This window comes from Procambarus clarkii, chromosome 32 (genome assembly GCF_040958095.1).
Source record: "Procambarus clarkii isolate CNS0578487 chromosome 32, FALCON_Pclarkii_2.0, whole genome shotgun sequence".
Taxonomy (NCBI): Eukaryota; Metazoa; Arthropoda; class Malacostraca; order Decapoda; family Cambaridae; genus Procambarus; species Procambarus clarkii.
In genome coordinates, this window is record NC_091181.1 from 30,741,134 (window position 1) to 30,765,451 (window position 24,318).

The 24,318-nt window shown below is 46.5% G+C and overlaps 1 protein-coding gene across 1 annotated transcript in view; it reads right to left on the minus strand.

Annotated features, from left to right (window-relative positions):
- The window catches only part of LOC123759342 (streptococcal hemagglutinin), a 186,932-nt gene extending 164,998 nt beyond the window's left edge, over positions 1–21,934 (minus strand). The window contains exon 1 of the mRNA XM_069335103.1: positions 21,810–21,934. The gene's annotated coding sequence lies outside the window, so the exon portion shown is untranslated. The remainder of the gene's footprint in view (positions 1–21,809) is intronic.
- Positions 21,935–24,318: the final 2,384 nt, after the last annotated feature.

Below are 24,318 nucleotides of genomic sequence, written 5' to 3' on the forward strand. Positions count from 1 at the left end.
TCGGAGCGGGAAAAATTACTGGTAACCTCCCCTGGTGGTCCTGCACGAGGCTACCTTACGCTAGGTGGGTGAAACTTTGACAGATGCAGGCGAGGAGTCACAATAACGTGGCTGAAGTATGTTGACCAAACCCTTCACTTTTGACAGATGCTGCAGGCAGCACCCAGGAATGTTGCGTATGAGAGAAATGTATGTAGATAAGAGAACAAATGTCGGTAGTCAGTACATTAGATGACCGACAATTGGAAAGGCGGAGTTCAAGAGCTACCCTAAAACAACCCCAGACGTTTCCACTGAGGATTACGGGCTCACCATAGCCCGTGCTACATGGATACTTCGTTCTAAGTAGCTAAATCTAAAACAACAACAACAATCCACTGAGGAACTGATGACACCACCACCCCGAGACGCGAACCCTCGGACAATCAGAGCAGCAGCTGGCGTCTCCGAGCCATTATAAAGTATCAGAGCGTGGTGTGAGCGGCCTCTTCTCTCCCCAACACTATAAAACATTCTACAATTCTTTTTAAATAGAGGAATGTAGGACGTGTCAACCCACGGTGTTTTATACATCTTGAAACATACAACTTTAGTATATTCCCAGCAACATTTATAGTAGTAATCTAACTGATCTGAATTAATAATTAACCTGAATTAATAATTAACCTGAATTAATAATTAGTCTGAATTAATGCAGCCTAAATAAGGCAATCTAAATAATGAGAATCTCTCCTAGAAAACAGAACTCAGCATAAACAAAATACAATTTAAACTAACATATCCTAATCTGAAATAACAGTTAGGCTTAACCACAGGAAGGTCCAGTCATGGTCCAGCGGTGAGTGGAACGTGGGTAATGTGGGTCACAACTATGTAGCGCTCCCCGCTACACAAACATCACTTTGGGAACACCAGTAAGCCGCTACGTAGCGCTCCCCGCTAGACCGGCAACACTGGGAACACAAGGACATGAAGCACTCGACATGCGACTATTTTCGTGTGTTTACAATTCATGTTCTGCAACATTTGGTCACTATTTGGCACGGGAGACATCTCCCGTCACGCAGGGTGCAGTCGCGCCTCTACAGATCTCCAGTATCATCTCTTGATACTGGTAATGGCTCAAAAGGGCCACCACTTACGGGCTATTCATGCCCGTGCTACCTCTTGGGTGGCTTAATCTTTATCAATCAATCATGTTCTGCCCTGGTCTACCTTGTAATTAAACCGTACGCCTTCAGATTTGGAATTTACCTGGATGGGGTTCTTGAAGTGCTACTCCCCAAGCTAGGCTCGTAGCCAGACATAACTCTAGAGAACTTGTCCAACAGGTTGTTGCTTGGAGCGGCCCGCAGGCCCACATATCCACTACAGCCCGGTTGGTCCGATACTTCAAGAAAAAACTGGCCAGGTTTCTGCAAGCAGACTTCTACTTTTGTTCTGGCAATATTTCTGATACTTGCTGGGATGGTATTGAACAGCCGCGGACCTCTGATGTTCATAGTGTTCTCTGATTGTGTCTATGGTACATCTACTGTTCACTGGTTCAATTCTGCATTTCCTTCTATATCTGTTATTCTAGTATGTCGCTATTTTACTGTATACATTTGAGACCTGGCCCTCCAGTATCTTCTAAGTATATATATATATATATATATATATATATATATATATATATATATATATATATATATATATATATATATATATATATATATATATATATATATATATATAAAATACTAGAGCCAGGTCCCAAATTTGCATAGTAAAATAACAACATACTGGAAACCGCACAAATATTTTATAATTGTGGTGAATTACAGCGCTTTTCTAACAAAACTGAAAGAATATATAAGACAGGTGTGCTAAATTCAGATGTGTTTCATGCTAGAATTTCTTTATTACAACATCAGAATAGCTAGGCAACTTAAGAACCCGTTGGAGTAGTCTTTAACCGCCTTCACACCACACACACACACACACACACACACACACACACACACACACACACACACACACACACACACACACACATCAGAATAGACTAACATCAGAACAGCGTTCAGGAACCTGTGTAAGGAATCATTCAGAATCTTGTACACCACATATGTAAGACCAATCCTGGAGTATGCGGCCCTAGCATGGAGCCCGTACCTTGTCAAGCACAAGACGAAGCTGGAAAAAGTTCAAAGGTATGCCACTAGAATAGTCCCAGAACTAAGAGGCATGAGTTACGAGGAAAGGCTGCGGGAAATGCACCTTACGACACTGGAAGACAGAAGAGTAAGGAGAGACATGATCACAACCTACAAAATCCTCAGGGGAATCGACTGGGTAAACAAGGATAAACTATTCAACACTGGTGGTACGCGAACAAGGGGACACAGGTGGAAACTGAGTACCCACATGAGCCACAGGGACGTTAGGAGGAACTTTCAGTGTCAGAGTAGTTAACAGGTGGAATGCATTAGGCAGTCATGTGGTGGAGGCTGACTCCATACAGATTCAAATGTAGATATGATAGAGCCCAGTAGGCTCAGGAATCTGTACACCAGTTGATTGACAGTCGAGAGGCGGGATTAAAGAGCCAAAGCTCAACCCCCGCAAGCACAAATAGGTGAGTACACACACACCAAAAAAACAGCAACTCTTAAACCTTTCACACAAGTCAAGAAACTGCATCACGACAAAATAAACAGCTAACTAGTAGTCACAAGAATGCTTGCGCGCGCCAGCTCTCTCTCGTTCTCTCTCTTTTGCTCTCTCTAGCTCTCTCTCACAAGGCTCGCTGGCTGTCTCACAACAGAGAAACAAAATAGTGTAAATATGAATTTTGGAACAGAGCATGATGCCCGTTCATTGTACTTGTATACAAACGCACATCATCATAATATATCAATCCCCCAAAAAAACTGATAGCACACACCTAAACAATGGAGACCTAACACGATTTGGAGTGCGTCCACCATCCTGGCTGGCTTTAAGCGCAAAAAAAACTTACCTGTCAACTTACTTGCCTCCTTCAGGCTCTGAGCAAGCTACTAGCCCCCCCCCCCACTCCCTGTCTTTGCCCCAAGAGCCCTCCCCACTTCCCTCGGCAAGTAGACCCTCCGCCCCACCTCAGAGCTCATGCCATTCATGTGAGAATCTCCGGAATACCTTTATGGGGCTCTGGGAGTTGTTGGTCTCCCCGTGGCTGAGGAGACCTCGCTCCGTGCCTGGCCTCGGAGACCTCGGAGGAGCCTTTGATTGATTGATGAAGATTAAGCCACCCAAAAGGTGGCACGGGCATGAATAGCCCGTAAATGGTGGCCCTTTTGAGCCATTACCAGTACCAAGAGCTGATACTGGAGATCTGTGGAGGGGAGGAGCCTTTTTAGAACAAGCAGATAAATACGAGCTGCCTCGTATGGAGACTATAGGCCTTCTGCAGTTTCCTTAATTAATGATCTTCAAGTTCAAGTAGGTTCATTGAGACAAGATAGAAATACATCTCAAAGGTATAGAGTAGCTTAGGCTATTTCTACCCCCCTGTATTAATGATCTTACTCTCCTAAAAGAGACGGATTCCTCCCCGCCTTTGGGTGCCCTTGACCTCAGGGATACCAACCTGCCTCATTGTCACCAAGCAGCCCCCCTGCATTCTGATGGCATCAAGATTCATGCCATCTGCTATTCTCGCCCGTAAAGTTTTAGGTTAGCGGAGGGCAACGAAACTTAGCACTAGCTAGTGGAAAAAAATAAGCGTATACCTGTATCATACTGAAATGCAAGTAGAATAATACTTGATTCACAGGAACACCAACACGTCCTGGAGTCCCCAGGTGGGCAAAAGGACCTTATCCTGCACGTGATGTAATATGCATTCTCGTCCAACCTCAACACCATGGTTCAGGAATTTCAACGAGGCCGCACCTACCCATCCCAGGCCAGCACCCACCCGACTGCCAGACCAACTGACCTTCTTGTTGTTGTTGATTTAGATTCAGCTACTCGGAACAAAAGTTGCGAGTAGCACGGGCTATGGTGAGCCCGTAGTGGACTTAACCGGCACAGGAGCGAGGCCGTAAGTGGCCAACTGACAGACCATTATCGATTATATACACCATTTTCAGTGTCATGGTCCCCATCTGTCTAACCAAGATGCTTGTTACCCTGTATTCATTCACTGTTGTGATGTGACAATTGCCAATCTCGGCGTTATAGCTACCGGTGCGCCTCATAACTCTCACCTGAGGTCAAAACCTCAAAAACCTTTTGACCTCAGGGGAATTGACAGGGTGGACAAGGATGGATTATTTAACACGGGTGGCACACGAACAAGGGGACACAGGTGGAAGCTGAGTACCCAAATGAGCCGCAGAGACATTAGAAAGAACTTTTTCAGTGTCAGTAGTTAGTAAATGGAATGCATTAGGCAGTGATGTGGTGGAGGCTGACTCCATACACAGTTTCAAGTGTAGATATGACAGAGCCCAATAGGCTCAGGAATCTGTACATCAGTTGATTGACGGTTGAGAGGCGGGACCAAAGAGCCAGAGCTCAACCCCCGCAAACACAACTAGGTGAGTACCTGACACTGTCGCCACGTGTGTAATGTTTACATACAACACGTGGCGGCGTGAGGTCACGCGCGAGGGTTCTACAGGCCAGTGCTGTTATCTTCCCCCGGTACTGGTGCTCTTGCTGGCCCCGGGCCCTCAATACCAGGAACTTGTGGTGTGGTTTTCCTCTTCCCCGTAACGAGTGTGGCCATTTCTCGCAGAAATGATGGTGCTGGCGAGTAGTGGTACCTCTCCCCGCAACCCAGTAGTGCTGGTTGGTATCGGAGGAGTGTTTGACAACCCTGTCGCTACCTTATGACCTCTTGGTTCCTCTCTAAAGAGCACACACAATTATAAGTTGACACCAGCCACTCGTCCTGCTACATGCGAAGAACTTGCACATGCAACCCAGTGGGTCCGGAGCCTCACTAAATAAATGAGCAGGTTCTGCAAGTTACAACTTGAAAGATCACTGAATACACATGTAGGGGGGGGGGGAAGAGGGCTACCACACGCCACTGTTGAGCTGGGCTCCATGGGCCTCTTGGGCTGGTTGATTCTATCATGACTCGTGTCCGCCCCGACACCTTGGTTGGTGCCCGCCAAAAACCCCTAATAGTTATCTACGGGCTCACCATAGCTTGTGCTACTTGGAATTGATTGTTCATAGTAGCGAATCTTTAACAACAACAACAACAACCCTAATAGTTTTAGTGGCATAATATTTGTATTTTGTATGCCGGGAGTACACCTGCAATGGGTTCTGGGAGTTCCTCTTCTGGGGCATGACTTGTGATAACTTGGTCCAACAGGTTGTTGGTTGAAGCGGCCCGCAGACCCACATATCCACTACAACGCGGCTAATCCCAGCCCCTTTCTCTTGAATAATACATCGCATTTTGACGTATAATTTCCCTAAGAAACAAAACGGGTGTACTAAAAATTGTAGCGGCTCGCGAAATTGACGGGATGTCCCGTTTTCTGTTGCTTGGTCCTCGGGTTGGTTAGGTTTAGGCAATTTAGTACAAAAGGTAGTAAAAGAGACCAGAATAAAGCGTTTTGTAAATACTGTGAATGTGAAACACGAAGGAGTACAGTATTACACAGAGACAGGCACTCTTAAAACAGAAAATTACATAAATACGAATTTAGTACAGCAGATTTCAAAACTGACCAACTTTTTATAAAAGTAATTCTTATTGTGCGTTAAATTATTAATATTGTATTTTTCAGTTAAATTTGGTACTTTTTAGGTAATCATTTTGGTGCATTCGTTAAAATACTTTTGTCAAGCCTAGTTTAGTGAGGGTTTTAGGCTCTTGAGAACCGACTCCTCCTGGTCCGGAGCTACTTTCCCGAATTTGTCTTAATTGTTCCTTGAACACGTCCACTTTTGTCCAGGCAATTTTTCTTATGATTGATGGGAGGATATTGAATAGCGTAGACCTCTGATGTCCCTACAGTGTTCTCCGAGTGTAACTATGGCACCCTAGGGGGGGGTAGAAATAGCCTAAGCTACTCTATCCCTTTGAGATGTATTTATTGCTTATCTCAATAAACATACTTGAATGGCACCCCTAACGGGTTTATTCTGAGTTTCCTAACATATCTTTCACTCCAGTCTGTTATGATTTTGCTGTGTGACTACGGCTTCCAGCGTCTTTGATGCTGATATATGATGCCTCTCCTGTCTCATATTTAAAGCTTTGAAACATTTCCAGTTGGTTAGGTGTAAAATCGGGTCTGAGTACCGTATGTAATTTCTGAAATAAGAGGGAATACAGAGCTCTCTCCTGCTTTGAAAGGGGGAATCGAGTATCAAACTCAAGGGGGAGAACCATAATTGTTTAAAATAGTAGAAGCATTGTGGTACAATATTTGGATTTGGCGGTCGTAATCCCTCCCATCACGACTGTGAGGAAGTCGTCCTGGCAGGGAGTACAGCAGCAAGGTTCCCACCGCCTGTGTGACGCTCTCGAGGTCGGCACACCTCACCCACGCCCACCACCTCACACCAGCCACGCCCACATAAATACACACCAGCCACGCCAAGCCCCGCTCCTGTGCCAGGTAAGTCCACTACGGGCTCACCATAGCCCGTGCTACTTGGAACTTTTTTGTTCCCAGTGGCTGAATCTATAACAACAACCACGCCCACCGCCTCACACCAGCCACGCCCACATAATACCAATACTCCAGGCTAATATCAGCTCTCTTACAAAGCTTAATATTTATTACCAACAAGTGGGATAATTTTAGAGAAACTCCGTCATGCGAAGGGTAACCTTCTACGCCTTGCAGCTGCATAGTATTTGTTTAATGTACAAGTCTTACATGCAACATCATGCACTTGGAGCTCATTATATCTAGTCGCAGTCGTAATTGTTTCTTCGCTGCCGGTAAATATCTTCAAGATCCCAGCAACCTTGCTACCAATGTATCTTGGCGGTACTTAATTGATTATTGGCAACAAGTTTATGCTCTTAGCACTACTACTTAAACAATTGTAGTGAGCAGGATATTTCCTCGATCATAACCCTACCAGCTTGACACACGCCGGTTCCAGGCCTACCTTGACTACCTTGGGGGCCGCCTATTGCATGATCTAGGAGCACAAAGGTATCAAAACGATACTCACGGTAATCTTCCTACCAGTTTTTTACCAACCAGATTAATACACTTTGTAGTAGAATGTCAGATGACGGCGGAGAGCTCTGACGCCTTCAGACAACCGTCATGGGTCTAATGACACGAGTCTAATGTATGACATTTGGGTCTGTTACGGGAGAGTTAATGTTGATCTGTAACATTTTGATGAAAGACAGCGGGTGGTGGACACCTGCCACCCCGGACGCCACACACACACGTGGCAAGCAGCTGGGTGTGTAACAGGAGGGGAACCATCCTTGTGTGACTAACCTTGTAGAGTGGGCTGGTCCGGAAGTCACAGATAATTAAGCAGCCAACTTTACCCACCGTCACAACCACGGTATCTTACCGGGCCAGCCTGTCATACCCCCACAACCCCACCCACAATACACCCATCCACAACCTTGGTTGATACCTGGTTGATGGGGTTCTGGGAGTTCTACTCCCCAAGCCCGGCCCGAGGCCAGGCTTGACTTGTGAGAGTTTGGTCCACCAGGCTGTTGCTTGGTGCGGCCCGCAGGCCCACATACCCACCACAGCCCGGTTGGTCCGGCACTCCTTGGAGGACCTTACACAAATAATTTAGCTAATTGACGAAACAAAGTTCCTTACTCCATTAGCTCCTCGGGACCCGGATGCTTCTAGCTCAGCGAATAATGTTGACGTGAACAAAACATTTGACCTGAAGTCAGCAGAGTGCTTAAACTGTCACTAGTGCGGAACACTATAAGGAGGAGTGCTGCTCGTGTCCCGGACTCCTCCCGGGGCTAATATAACATATCCGCTGTGACTGAGGGACTTTACTCCTTGGTCACTCGTGCTTATTATCCCTGTGAACACACGTTGGAGGTCACCTGCTGGTAGAGGAGGAGGGGGGTCGAACCTCATTCCTGGTGGAGGGAGTCGACCCAGGCTCCTGATGGGCTAACTACCTACCTTGTGGCTACCATTAGTTCCGTGGATCAACGTCCCACCTTCACGGTCTCCGATAAGGCCTTCTGGTTGGTAGTCTGGTCAACCAGGCTGTTGGTCGCAGCTGCTCGCAGCTTGACGTATGAAGCACAGCCTGGGTGATCATGTATCCTTTGGAGGTGTTTATCGAGTTCTCTCTTGAACACTTAGAGGCAGGCCAGTTATGCCTCTTATGAGTAGCGGGAGTGTGTTGACAAGTCTTGAGCCTCTGATGCTGCTGGAGTTCTCTCTCAGCGTACCTGTTGCACCTCTGTATTTCAGCATGGTTATTTAGCACATCCTGCCATGCCTTCTGGTCTCGTGTGATGTTATTTCTGTGTGCGAATTTGGAACCAGTCCCTCTAATATTTTCCATGTGTAAATTATTAATTCTCTCTCACCTGCGCTCTAGAGAATACAGATATAGAAATCGGTTTCAATAATTTAGATGTTTTATAGAAAAGATTAAAGCAGTAAAGGATCTTTACACGCTCTCCAGGTCAGATTTGAATAGGGGTATTATTATGCAACAATATTCAACCTTAGAGAGCACTAGCGTCTTGAAAAGTATCATCACTGGTACGGCATCTTGTTGGAAAGGTTCCTGTTATCCAACCTGTCTCTTGTCTTGCAGTTGTGACAGCTACTTTATGGTGTTCTTTAAAGATAAGGTCTTCCGGCATGATTTATCCTTTACAGTGCTTTTTTACTTCTAGTGTGATTTGACTTTTATACATGGTTTCCGTTTTCATATTTTCGTTTTTACCAAGCGTAGGGGCTGGAACGAATCTTCATTAATCATATTATAATCTGTGGCCCATTGAAAGACTTGTTAAACATCAGATTGGAGGTTTGCTGTGTCTTCTATATTGTCTACTCGCATGAAAATCGTAGCTCCACCTGACCCAGATACTAGCACTAACAGCTTCAGTCTGGGTTCTTGGTAATGTGTACGGCTGCGGTAGTTAACACCAAGACTGCTCGTGAAGGCTGGGGGCGAGTAATGAAGTACTGACAGACATCACCAGCATGTTCTGCTGCACCAGGCTACCTCCACTCTCTCTCCTGCCGCTCCCAGGTTTTTTATTACTCTTTTTTGCCCGTGTTACCGTTAGGCGGGAGCGACAGGCCGGCCACTGTCAATAATTACAGATGTTTAGGCCTTGTAGATGTGTAGGTATGTATGGAGGGGGGGGGGAAGAGTACCTGGAGGTACAGCAGTGTGGGGGTACACCCCAGGGCGGGAGAGTACCTGGAGGTGCAGCAGTGTGGGGGTTCAGCCCAGGGCGGGAGAGTACCTGGAGGTACAGCAGTGTGGGGGTTCAGCCCAGGGCGGGAGAGTACCTGGAGGTACAGCAGTGTGGGGGTTCAGCCCAGGGCGGGAGAGTACCTGGAGGTACAGCAGTGTGGGGGTTCAGCCCAGGGCGGGAGAGTACCTGGAGGTACAGCAGTGTGGGGGTACAGCCCAGGGCGGGAGAGTACCTGGAGGTACAGCAGTGTGGGGGTACAGCCCAGGGCGGGAGAGTACCTGGAGGTACAGCAGTGTGGGGGTTCAGCCCAGGGCGGGAGAGTACCTGGAGGTACAGCAGTGTGGGGGTACAGCCCAGGGCGGGAGGTACCAGGGGGGAGAGTACCTGGAGGTACAGCAGTGTGGGGGTTCAGCCCAGGGCGGGAGAGTACCTGGAGGTACAGCAGTGTGGGGGTACAGCCCAGGGCGGGAGAGTACCTGGAGGTACAGCAGTGTGGGGGTACAGCCCAGGGCGGGAGAGTACCTGGAGGTACAGCAGTGTGGGGGTTCAGCCCAGGGCGGGAGAGTACCTGGAGGTACAGCAGTGTGGGGGTACAGCCCAGGGCGGGAGAGTACCTGGAGGTACAGCAGTGTGGGGGTTCAGCCCAGGGCGGGAGAGTACCTGGAGGTACAGCAGTGTGGGGGTACAGCCCAGGGCGGGAGAGTACCTGGAGGTACAGCAGTGTGGGGGTACAGCCCAGGGCGGGAGAGTACCTGGAGGTACAGCAGTGTGGGGGTTCAGCCCAGGGCGGGAGAGTACCTGGAGGTACAGCAGTGTGGGGGTACAGCCCAGGGCGGGAGAGTACCTGGAGGTACAGCAGTGTGGGGGTACAGCCCAGGGCGGGAGAGTACCTGGAGGTACAGCAGTGTGGGGGTTCAGCCCAGGGCGGGAGAGTACCTGGAGGTACAGCAGTGTGGGGGTACAGCCCAGGGCGGGAGAGTACCTGGAGGTACAGCAGTGTGGGGGTACAGCCCAGGGCGGGAGAGTACCTGGAGGTACAGCAGTGTGGGGGTACAGCCCAGGGCGGGAGAGTACCTGGAGGTACAGCAGTGTGGGGGTACAGCCCAGGGCGGGAGAGTACCTGGAGGTACAGCAGTGTGGGGGTACAGCCCAGGGCGGGAGAGTACCTGGAGGTACAGCAGTGTGGGGGTACAGCCCAGGGCGGGAGAGTACCTGGAGGTACAGCAGTGTGGGGGTACAGCCCAGGGCGGGAGAGTACCTGGAGGTACAGCAGTGTGGGGGTACAGCCCAGGGCGGGAGAGTACCTGGAGGTACAGCAGTGTGGGGGTACAGCCCAGGGCGGGAGAGTACCTGGAGGTACAGCAGTGTGGGGGTACAGCCCAGGGCGGGAGAGTACCTGGAGGTACAGCAGTGTGGGGGTACAGCCCAGGGCGGGAGAGTACCTGGAGGTACAGCAGTGTGGGGGTTCAGCCCAGGGCGGGAGAGTACCTGGAGGTACAGCAGTGTGGGGGTTCAGCCCAGGGCGGGAGAGTACCTGGAGGTACAGCAGTGTGGGGGTTCAGCCCAGGGCGGGAGAGTACCTGGAGGTACAGCAGTGTGGGGGTTCAGCCCAGGGCGGGAGAGTACCTGGAGGTACAGCAGTGTGGGGGTACAGCCCAGGGCGGGAGAGTACCTGGAGGTACAGCAGTGTGGGGGTACAGCCCAGGGCGGGAGAGTACCTGGAGGTACAGCAGTGTGGGGGTACAGCCCAGGGCAGGAGAGTACCTGGAGGTACAGCAGTGTGGGGGTACAGCCCAGGGCGGGAGAGTACCTGGAGGTACAGCAGTGTGGGGGTACAGCCCAGGGCGGGAGAGTACCTGGAGGTACAGCAGTGTGGGGGTTCAGCCCAGGGCGGGAGAGTACCTGGAGGTACAGCAGTGTGGGGGTACAGCCCAGGGCGGGAGAGTACCTGGAGGTACAGCAGTGTGGAGGTTCAGCCAAGGACGGGAGAGTACCTGGAGGTACAGCAGTGTGGGGGTACAGCCCAGGGCGGGAGAGTACCTGGAGGTACAGCAGTGTGGGGGTTCAGCCCAGGGCGGGAGAGTACCTGGAGGTACAGCAGTGTGGGGGTACAGCCCAGGGCGGGAGAGTACCTGGAGGTACAGCAGTGTGGGGGTACAGCCCAGGGCGGGAGAGTACCTGGAGGTACAGCAGTGTGGGGGTACAGCCCAGGGCGGGAGAGTACCTGGAGGTACAGCAGTGTGGGGGTACAGCCCAGGGCGGGAGAGTACCTGGAGGTACAGCAGTGTGGGGGTACAGCCCAGGGCGGGAGAGTACCTGGAGGTACAGCAGTGTGGGGGTACAGCCCAGGGCGGGAGAGTACCTGGAGGTACAGCAGTGTGGGGGTTCAGCCCAGGGCGGGAGAGTACCTGGAGGTACAGCAGTGTGGGGGTACAGCCCAGGGCGGGAGAGTACCTGGAGGTACAGCAGTGTGGGGGTACAGCCCAGGGCGGGAGAGTACCTTCCTGGTCAACACTGGCCTTGAGCCCGCTCCCGCACCTGGCCACCGCTGCCGCCTTCCTCACCAGCTTCCTGTCTTGCCAACTCACCCAAAGTCCTAACTATAGTCTTCGCTATAAAAGATAGTCGCTAGAATCTATAAAACAACTGACCCTCTCGATATTAGACAAAGAATAATCTCGATATAATGCGACAGTGGTTTAGCTAGACCAATAAACTCTGGGAAAGTTGAGGTGTAAAGCATGGGTTGGTAACCGCTACGGCGTTGACCAGGTGACGTTGGTAACCCCTACACTGTCTCACCCCCGTGGCCCGTCATCTACACCATTTACTGAAGTACACCATAATACCAACATGCCTCCAGACTATATGCCTCACATATATTGCCAGAAATAATCACTCACAATCAATCAATCAATATCTCTCTCACACACACTCACTCTCCATCTTCACAATTGAGATAAAAGAAAATACATTAAGATAATAAAGAAAGAGGGGCGGTACAGCTATCTCTTATCAAGATAACTTCACTTGCACCAGTGTCATCGGTGATAGAGATGACTACTGTCAATACACATTTGCTCAATTCTCGATCAAATCCCTTAAATCCTCTATAACAAAAGGGTTGTTTATAAATTTCCCAATATTAATATAAATACATTCTCAGATATCCTGGGGAATCTAATAAAAAAAAATTGAACAAAAATCATATCTTAGGAGGTGACTTCGACATTGACCTTTGTCAACAAAATAGCCCTCAAGTCAACTACCATGAACTCCTGTATGCTAATACCCACAATCATCAAGCCCACCTGAATCACTAACATCCACTACAACCTTGGACTAGACATGGACTAGAAGAGCCATCCCTTGCCTCCGGTATAGTCACTGACAGAACAACCCACCACTATCCTACCTTCCTCATAGCGAACATTGGACGTAACACCTTCGGATACCAAGAAATTAACCTTCAGACTACACAGCAAAGCAGCAATAGTCATAATCTCATAAATGCCCTTCACAATACAACTGGTAATCTAAATTCAATATTACACAGGATATACATTCATTAACCAACACCCTTCCTCTCGGAAGCCCCAAGCCTAGAGGAGCGGCGCGATGAGGAGCAGCCCTCAATCAGGTAAGCACTGACAGGTAGGAAATATGGTAATCTCGTTTACCAGATTCTGGTTTGCTGAGGTGAGAGCAAGAGCGACCAACCCGTTCTCACCATGCAAGAAGCTCACAATTTACATGTTTGTGCCGTCCACAACCCCACCCATCTACCAGGACCTGAATACATCACCCACGCCTATATACATATAAATACACATTTCCCAAGGTGGTTTTGCCTGTAAAGGGCATTACACTTGCAGGCTCGCGTTCCCGACGCATAAATATAAATGTATTTAGTGGCGAGGACGGGTTGGCAGTGGGAGACGAGTCACTCCACCCGACCACCCCGACCCTGACACACCCGGGGTCACCTCACGTTGCTAGGTGTGGCTGAGGGCGCAAGGTGAGGGCACCAGGGTGAGGCTGCCGTCTCGGAAGGTGAGACTGAGTGACTGGGAGCATCACGCGCCACAGTTGCTGATGGCATCACGGGCTGAGGACCACCACACGACAGTTGCCGCAGGCGTAATAGGCCCTGATAAGCGGGATGATGATGAAAATGCGCAAATAATTTAGCTAACAGTTAAGGTGTGGCAGGGTGGAGGCGAGGCAGGGTGGAGGCGAGGCAGGGTGGAGGCGAGGCAGGGTGGAGGCGAGGCAGGGTGGAGGCGAGGCAGGGTGGAGGCGAGGCAGGGTGGTGGTGTGGCAGGGTGTGGATACAATGACCTCACACCCAGCCACACTGCATCATTACCGCTCACAGATATCGACACACCATCTCCCGCTCAGATGAAAGAGGCAAGACAGGCATCGTTAGTAATGATACGTTTTGTGAGTGTAGTTGGATTACATGTGGAGGAGGAGCAGCAGCAGCACGCGGAGGGAAAGAGGCCTCGGGAAGGTGAAAGGAAACTTCAGAAGAACAGGAGGAGAGACAAGGCTGAACAATAAAAGAAGAATAAGACCAGGAAGTGAAGGGAAACAGAGTAGACACAAGAGAAAACGAGAAGCTTGAAGAATCAGAGACAGGAAAGGAAGGAAGGAAGGAAGGAAGGAAGGAAGGAAGGAAGGAAGGAAGGAAGGAAGGAAGGAAGGAAGGAAGGAAGGAAGGAAGGAAGGAAGGAAGGAAGGAAGGAAGGAAGGAAGGAAGGAAGGAAGGAAGGAAGGAAGGAACGGAAAGAACGGAAAGAACGGAACGGAAAGAACGGAACGGAACGAACGGAACGAACGAACGGAACGAACGGAAGGATGGAAGGGAAGGCAGGAGGCTGCCAGTAGCGTGACCAAAACAATTGATCTCCCCGGCAGTGCGCATCAAATGAGATCTCTGGAAGTGAGGGATCGTGAGCCAGCTTCCTATTGGCCAAGTCACGAATATCTTGGCCAATAAATTAAACACGTCTCTCCACCTCCCAGAACACTACACACACACACCAACACTACTCATAACGCCCTACTTGCAACACCTCCCACAACACTACACACACACACCAACACTACTCATAACGCCCTACTTGCAACACCTCCCAGAACACTACACACACACACCAACACTACTCATAACGCCCTACTTGCAACACCTCCCACAACACTACACACACACACCAACACTACTCGTAACGCCCTACTTGCAACACCTCCCACAACACTACACACACCAACACTACTCATAACGCCCTACTTGCAACACCTCCCACAACACTACACACACCAACACTACTCATAATGCCCTACTTGCAACATTATTTCCTCCACATCCCCTCAAAGTCCTCAGTGTCAAGAGATATACCAAGTATACTAAAACATATCACACACACAAAGGTTGAATTTCTGCTATAATTTGGTAGGCTTTTTAGAGATTTTCTTAATTATTGTTCTTTAATACTGAACTGCAATTTGCAGCTGTTTCTTCTTATAATAAAGCTATGTTGAAGGTTGCATGCCATAGGAATACAAATTAATATTTACACATTATAAACAATATTATATATATATATATATATATATATATATATATATATATATATTATATATATATATATATATATATATATATATATATATATATATATATATATATATATATATATATATTATAGACGCCCTTCTAGGTCTAAGGCTTAGGTTCCAGGAGTCTTGGGCCTAGGCCAACGACTAACGTACCTCAAGATGCGACCCATAATAGTTGCCTAAATCTCGGGTATCTATTTACTACTAGGTAATTAGGAGTTGAAATAAGGTTCATTTGGTATGGTAGGTAGTAGTAGTAGGTATATACCATTTAGGTAGGTATACCATGGTATACCTACTATATCATTCGGTATAGTAGGTATTAGTCACAATCTTAGGAGTGTGACAACTTTTGTAATCCTAGGTTTTTTATGATCAGTAGAGTAACCGGACCGGGCAATGTGACGTAGTCATTGCGCGAATTCTCCTTGCCTATAGGCACATCTGGCAGGTTAGCGAGGCTGAGCTACTACCAGAACTACTAACGGTGCCTATACCTTTCGGTATACACATACACAGCCTCGTTCCTGTGCCAGGTAAGTCCACTACGGGCTCACCGTAGCACGGGCTCACGTGCTACTTGGAACTTTTGTTCCGAGTAGCTGAATCTAAAAACAACAACATTCGGTATAGTAGCAATATAGTAGGGCGTGGCGGTGGAGGGGTAGCGGGCGTGAAGCAGCAGGAAGATACCATTTCCTGAGGGTAGGGCGGCCATGTTGTCATAGGGGAGGAAAGCCGTTGTGTTGGACGCCGCCGCCGCCATCACCCTACTGCAACTTGAGAGAAGAGGCTGCTAATGTTGGTGCTGGCCTTAGTAACGCTGCTGGCGCTACAAAGGCGGGAACCGTTGTTGCTTCCCGCGTTACCAGTGCTGCTGTTTGGATAGCCTTTACCCCTCTCTCTTTGTAGTTCACTGAGATGGAGTCCCAATGATTACCAGGATGGTTTACTTACTAACTGTAAATACTTACTAACAGTAACTTACTAACAGTAAAGTTGATACCACGACTGAGATGTGACGTCACAATTAAGATATGTTACATGAGAACAAAAAGCAACAAAGATCAAGTGTTTACGATTTTCAATCAAGGCCACATTTCTCCTTCCACCTTCGGCATCATTTTCCTCCCTCAAAAATAGTTTCCAGATTTCAACCAGACACCTGTGACTTCAATAATTTCCATTGGCGTTATAAAATACATCTCCCCCATAAATACATTACCCATTAACCCTGCTAATCATAGGAGTGTGGCAACTTTTGTAATCCTAGGTATTTGTATGGTCAAGCACAGTAACCGGACCGGGCAATGTGATGTAGTCATAGCGCGAATTCTCCTTGGCTATAGGCACATCTGGCAGGTTAGTGAGGCTGAGCCACTACCAGAAACTGTGATAAACCTTTTAGACATTCGCTAGAACACTACATTGTTCAATGTGAAACCGTAAAAGATTTTAGACCTCCTGGCCTATTGTACCACCAACTGTGTAACATTTCATTGAATCTGGTGTACTGGACGACACCCTAACAATCTATCCTAAATTTGCTTGTCCATGTTAAAGAACGAAGAATAATTTTATATATATATTATTTTTAAGCTGCAACCCTTATGAACCCATCCCTGCCCCTTGCGTGGCAGTGCACAATAGAAAGTTCGATTTACAAATTCGTAGATTGAAACATGTATATTGTCTAATGCAGTTGATTGGAATCATAATTATAATAATAATTATATATTATATATTATATATATATATATATATGTATATATATATATATATATATATATATATATATATATATATATATATATATATATATATATTATATATATATATGTCGTACCTAGTAGCCAGAACGCACTTCTCAGCCTAGTATGCAAGGCCCGATTTGCCTAATAAGCCAAGTTTTCATCAATTAATTGTTTTTCGACTACCTAACCTACCTAACCTAACCTAACCTAGCTTTTTCGGCTACCTAACCTAACCTAACCCATAAAGATAGGTTAGGTTAGGTTAGGTAGGGATGGCTAGGTTCGGTCATATATCTACGTTAATTTTAACTCCAATAAAAAAAAATTGACCTCATACATAATGAAATGGGTAGCTTTATCATTTCATAAGAAAAAAAATTGAGAAAATATATTAATTCAGGAAAACTTGGCTTATTAGGCAAATCGGGCCCTGAATTGTAGGCTGAGAAGTGCGTTCTGGCTACTAGGTACGACATATATATATATATATATATATATATATATATATATATATATGTCGTACCTAGTAGCCAGAACGCACTTATCAGCCTACTATGCAAGGCCCGATTTGCCTAATAAGCCAAGTTTTCATGAATTAATTGTTTTTCGACTACCTAACCTACCTAACCTAACCTAACTTTTTAGGCTACCTAACCAAACCTAACCTATAAAGATAGGTTAGGTTAGGTTAGGTTGGGTTGGTTAGGTTCGGTCATATATCTACGTTAATTTTAACTCCAATAAAAAAAAATTGACCTCATACATAATGAAATGGGTAGCTTTATCATTTCATAAGAAAAAAATTAGAAAAAATATATTAATTCAGGAAAACTTGTCTTATTAGGCAAATCGGGCCATGCATAGTAGGCCAAAAAGTGAGTTCTGGCTACTAGGTACGATATATATATATATATATATATTATATTATATATATATATATATTTATTTATTTATTTATTTATTTAGGGGTACCACCACTGGTTTAATTAAAGGGACCCACATCCTCGAAGAAGAAAATAAAGTGTTCAGAGAAGACCTTGTGGATTCTCACTGAATACTTTAATCTTTTCCTCTCCTACCACCCCTATTATTTTTTTTTTATTTGATTTTATTGCAATGCTACAGTTTACAGAAAACACACACTTATATAACAATATATATATATAGTGCTTCAGCCTACAATTTAGATCTATTGTCTTGTGATAGGGGGCCTCGTAGCCTGGTGGATAGCGCGCAGGACTCGTAATTCTGTGGCGCGGGTTCGATTCCCGCACGAGGCAGAAACAAATGGGCAAAGTTTCTTTCACCCTGAATGCCCCTGTTACCTAGCAGTAAATAGGTACCTGGAAGTTAAGTCAGCTGTCACGGGCTGCTTCCTGGGGGTGGAGGCCTGGTCGAGGACCGGGCCGCGGGGACACTAAAGCCCCGAAATCATCTCAAGATAACCTCCCTTTCCCTAACCTCAAGATTGTGTATGATCCTCTGTCCTGTGTGACAGTGAATACCAGCATTATCCTCAACTAACAAGACCTAATTGAATCACTCAGATTACGCAAAACTCTAATGAACGTTTGTCAATAAAGATAATAATAACTACCCCCCCCCCCTCTCCCTCCCACAGGATGGGTATAGCCTTCACTACCGCCCACAAGATGAATATTGGAGGTGCATAATAAATGAGGGAAACAAGTGCGAACGAGAGACTACTGTGGGTGTAGTGATGTGCAGGAGGCGCCCTCCTCCAGGACCAGCCCGAGGACTGTGGTGGTGTCATCAAGGAGGAAATGGCCACACATCCGGGGGTGAAGAGGTGGTGTTCCGGCCTCGGCACCGGACGGCGGCCACTGATCCAAGCTGTCTACACCGAGCTGCTCCTCACGCCTACTGCCTGGCCGGTCGCCCTTCATAATTAAAAGTTCCAAGTAGCACGGGCTATGGTGCGCCCGTGATGGACTTATCTGGCACAGGAGCGGGACTGAAACTTGGTTCCTGCTCCAGATAGCCCCACGTCAAATACAATGGGGCACACCACCGCCCCACGGGAAAGGTATGGGGCATACCACCGCCCCACGGGTAGGGTATGGGGCACACCACCGCTCCACGGGAAGGGTATGGGGCACACCACCGCCCGTTGACTGGTAACGGTCCCAGCCTTGCCACAAGCTTCCACTCTTGCTCAAGAAATAAGAATATTAACATAGTTTAATGTGTCACCGCACTAATATAATTAGGAGTAGAGTATGGTACACCCGCTTGAGGCTATACTTATACTAACGTCCTTCAAACTACGAGACCCTCCACCTTGAAAACGGTAACCGATTTAAATTTTGCCCCGAGGGACGAGTTTATTGGGCAGCGCCACTGTTATAGATTCAGCTACTGGGAACAAAAAGTTGCAAGTAGCACGGGCTATGGTGAGCCCGTAGTGGACTTACCTGGCACAGGAGCGGGGTTATAACTCACAGCGCCACTCATCCGGTGAGTGGACATACCGCCATAGCACAGTGACCGATCTTGTCCATCTGTCCCACTTCTATGCATCAATTTTGTTGCGTCATAAAAATGTCCCAACTTACCCGTACGTAACCTGACCGAGGACCCACGAATATAACACATTATAGCCCGTCAATTTAGGGAGCCGTTATGATTTATAGTACATCATATTTTGACGTTAGAGATTTATACGTCAAAATACAATGTATTATTCGGTTGGAGAGGTTGTTCATAGCGGCTCGCAAAATCGACGTACTGTCCCGTTTTCTATTCGTGGGTGTTCGGTAAGGTTAGGTTCGGGCATTCATGTACATTATTTAGGTCCCAACTGGAGAGGACCAGCTGGTGTTGGTGCATCAGTGACTAGAGGCTCAGTACACTGTACTACCATCAAGTCCACCCTGAGAGAGAAGTAGTACTCCCAGAACCTCATCCAGGTAGTGATCACATTGCCTCCCTCGTCGGTAATTCCGCTTCAGTGTGAAATAACTCAGCCGATGGGTCATAACTATCTCTGTCTCTCAGACAAGATTTTAACTCACCAGTCATATATTTACTGTTCGTTATTAGAAATTAAAGTGTCTCATCCTGTTATTATGATGCGAACACACAACTCATTTCTCAGATAATTCGCGATGATTGTTTCACTTGTCTAACATGATGATGATGATGATAACGGTTTAGAGATGCTTGGTAAGCGCCTGGCATCGCGGCCAAGTTGCAGCTCACATCCGTCAAGTCATCACACTACACAAGTAACAAAAGCCAGGAAATTGTTGTGGGCCAGCGGCGCAGGTCCGGGCCTCTACTCCTGGCCCCAACCCACCGAACACAGCTGGAGGAGACACCATGTTGTTACTTGGTGTATCATTAGTCTCTGCATTAACAATATGCCCAAAGAACGCATGAGTATTGATGTAGTGTTCAGGCCTTTTATCATACAGCGGCAATCTCCCCTTCCTCACGTGAATGAGATTGATTGATAAAGATTAAGCCACCCAAGAGGTGCCTCCAAGCCATTACGACTATATAGCAGAAAGGGAGGGGGGGGGGGGGAAGAAAAGGGGGCGAGGAGAAATTTTTTATGAGGATAAACTGGCTATTTATTGTCCTAGGCGCAAATTGAGACCAGCTGATCATAACGCTTCCCCCCCCCCCCCTCCTCCTCCTCTTCACAGATACGAACACCGCAAAAACGATCATCGCTCCCCCCCCCCCCCCACACACACACACACGAAGGCCGCTCACACCTACGAAAGGTCCTATACACTAATCATCTCCAAACCGCGATGGGTTCAAGTACGTTTATCGAGACCACAAAATACATCTCAAAAGGATAGCTTAGCTTAGGCTATTTCTACCCTCCACTGCGATGGGTAACTCTAGAAGCTCTGGGGAGCATAACTCTAACTCTCACAATAACATTACCGCATACTTTTGATGTCTGGGTTAAATCTTTGTGCACTTTCAATGGCACGTGTGTTTTGTTCGGAATGTAAATATTTGCCGTAGTCACGAATGTTATCCCCGACGACATATAACACAGAATGTACTCGTGACAAAGAATATAAACACAGAAAAACGAGAGAACAAAATCTATGATCAATTATAAATTTGTTCAGGAGAATACCGGACAGGTCCTCTAGCCTCCAATATACCAGTCACCATCCAATACCACTCAGGCTAGGTGGTGGTGCTGATCACAACTGTATATTATAAATAATAATATATATTACACACACACACACACACCTTAGTGTGGCGATCCAGAGAGGAAATGCTCACTACATACATGGTTCTTGCCCGCCATCTGAGGAGCTGGAGGAACTCTGCAACCTGTGACAAGTAGCCTTGTACCCTGCATGTAACCAATGTTGTAACCCTTTTTGTGTAATTACATTTTGAAATAAAGTGAGTTATATATGTACACACACAAAAAAAAAAGAATAGAGGTGGTAGGAGAAGAATGTATGTGTTCAGTGAGGATCCACAAGGTCTTCTCTGAGTACTCTTTATTTTCTTCTCCGAGGCTATGGGTTCCTACACTTGCACAATATATATTATATATATAATATATTATATATATAATATATTATATATATTATATATATATGATCCACCAGTACCACCACTGGACCAGTACTGACCCCAACAGTACCACCACTGGACCAGTACTGACCCCAACAGTACCACCACTGGACCAGTACTGACCCCAACAGTACCACCACTGGACCAGTACTGACCCCAACAGTACCACCACTGGACCAGTACTGACCCCAACAGTACCACCACTGGACCAGTACTGACCCCAACAGTACCACCACTGGACCAGTACTGACCCCAACAGTACCACCACTGGATCAGTACTGACCCCAGGACCAGTACTGACCAACAGTAGTGACCCCACCAGTACTGACCCCTGGCCAACCATCCCTATACATTTAAACCTTTTGGAAATACAGCATTGAAATTCCCAAATTCAAATGACTTCAAGAACGTTTAAAGCAAAAGTTGATTGTCAGTATAAAGTAAACACTTACCTAGTACCGGACCCGTATTAACCAAGGTAATTAATCCTCAAACTACTAAGAAATCCACGTTTATAAAAAAAAAAAATGGAGTCACAAGCACATGGGACGAACGTCCTCCCCTCGCACTCTCCACAGGTACACTGAGCTCCTTCTTCCATCACTTGATCAGGTACAACACCTTTTGACTTGTTCATCAATTATCATCATCGTATTCATCCTCTTCCTGCGTTATACATGTATATTCTAGTACACTGAATATGAGTTTAGCAAAGTGTGTATATTGGTAACATGCTCGTTAGTGAGAAGTTAAAGTGTTTGATAGGAGAATATTTGGATTAGAGTATAAGAGTAGTTGTCAACTGCGGTGGTTCTCGTCCCCAGCCGCGTTGCCCCCTGGCGGGTGTGGAGTAGGGGGTTCTCGTCCCCAGCTGGTGTGGCCAGGCCGTCGTTGCTGCCTTGGGTCAAGTTACGCGGGGCGCTGGCAAGGTCGCCCTCACTAAACAACAACTACATCTATCGCATCATCAACACACATTTCTCATACACTCTTTAATAATATATGCGTCATTGATTTTTTTTCTGATTCATATATATATTTCAGCAGGTAGACTTATATTGGCAAAACATGTATCAATAAGTAATCCATCATTCACTTACGCCACCACTAGTTCTTCCTCTACTGTTTATATTAAAGTAACATAATGTATAACAAGCACATAGTAAAACTATTCTATGCAGGCGACTTACATGTGTAACATTTCAACTTAGATTCAACAGAGCTGAAGAAGTTGTTAAACACATGGGGCATAATCTTACTCAAGCGACCATACAAGTCATAAATACTCATACTCCGCCCAAGTAAAACAGAAACAAGTAACACTTACTAGGCCAGCCAGAGGCTTAGGGCCCGAGCAGGAATATCCCTGCTAAAAAAGAAAAGGTCATAAATGAAATACCAGAACAGTAAAGTGAAAGTCTGAACAAAGGAGAGGTGTGTGTATGTATATTGATACGGTTATCTCCTGCATAACAGCAGATTCTGCCTGTTCCCTGTCGATATATGTATACGTATATATATATGTACATGTATGTATAAGAGTGTGTACATGTATATATAACATAAATAATTGTGTAACTAGCGTCAAAAGATTGTTATTTGCTTAGCTAAACGAACTAGAGGGTTCAGTTCCTGAACCGATTATGTGCCTCTGTAATCCTTTACACCATCGCCCACGGGATGGATATGGGGTGCATAATAAAGAAAAATTCAATTCATTCCTTTCGACCGCAATATCCGTATGCTTCAACATCATCAAGAAACAATAACAATACGTGCCAAAACGTATTGTCTAACCACACCTTCCACGAGAGCCGCGCACCAACAGTGTCGCCGGTTGTCCAGACGCCACCACCAAAACAACCATGATGGTCGTTATACTGCCGGTTAGCTAAAGACCCGAATTCGCGCCAGTATGACGTCACGCCCGTATAAAAGGACTTGCCTACGCCGCTGGACTACGCTCAGTGGCGTAGGCAAGGTAACCGGCGTAGGTTACAGCCGTGCGCCTGCGCCGGGTAAATCTACTACGGGCTCACCAATAGCCAGTGCTACTTGCACTGCTCCTGTACCAGGTAAGACCAACGTGTCCTCTTAAAAAGAAAGTCGCTTTTGGCCGTTTTGCCCGTATGGCCGAAAATGGACGTAATTTGAAAAAAAAAAAAGACAATAAATGAGATTTTTTTTTCAACAACAGTAAGTTAAGGGTCCTCTGATAGGTTAGGTGGGCAGGAGATTCTCAAAGTTTCACAACGGTATGAAAAACGTTAATGGAAAGTTTCCTTTTCTAAGCTGGCCGAGTAAGCCGGACGACTCAAACAGAAAACGGAACAGTAAGTCATTTTTGCTAGTCGATTTCATTTCAAATTACGTCCAAATTTGGCCATAACGCGCATACGAGCCAAAAGCGGAGTTATTTTTAAGAGAACGGGTTGCACTTCGAACTTTTTGTTCAGAGTAGCTGAATCTTAAACAACAAACGTCCAGCGCAGCAGATTACCCTTCTAGTGACCATTGTTTCCGCATCCATCCTTGTCTACGGGTGACGGTAGATGCTCATATCATTTTGTAGTATTACCTTTATCTTTATTATTAACATGAATTCACATATGTATATTTTAATCTTTATTGTGTTTAAGTCAAGTGGTTAAGGGGTTTTGTTTTCATTGATATTTATCATTGTGTAATTAGTTTTTGTTATTATTCTCTTGTTCTTTACCCGCAGCTTCCACACCGTAAAGGTACCAGCAGATTTATTTAAGTTTTTTTTTATTAATGTGTATTTGGCACAACACCTGCCCAGGATAGTACTGATCTATTCCAGATCGTCACACATACACTATATTATATATAATTAGGGAGTACCACCTCTGGCTGGAAGGGGACCCTTAGCATCGCAGGAAACCACATATAACGCATTAGAGGGAATGTTTAGGTCCCCTCCAATACAGTGTGTGCTTT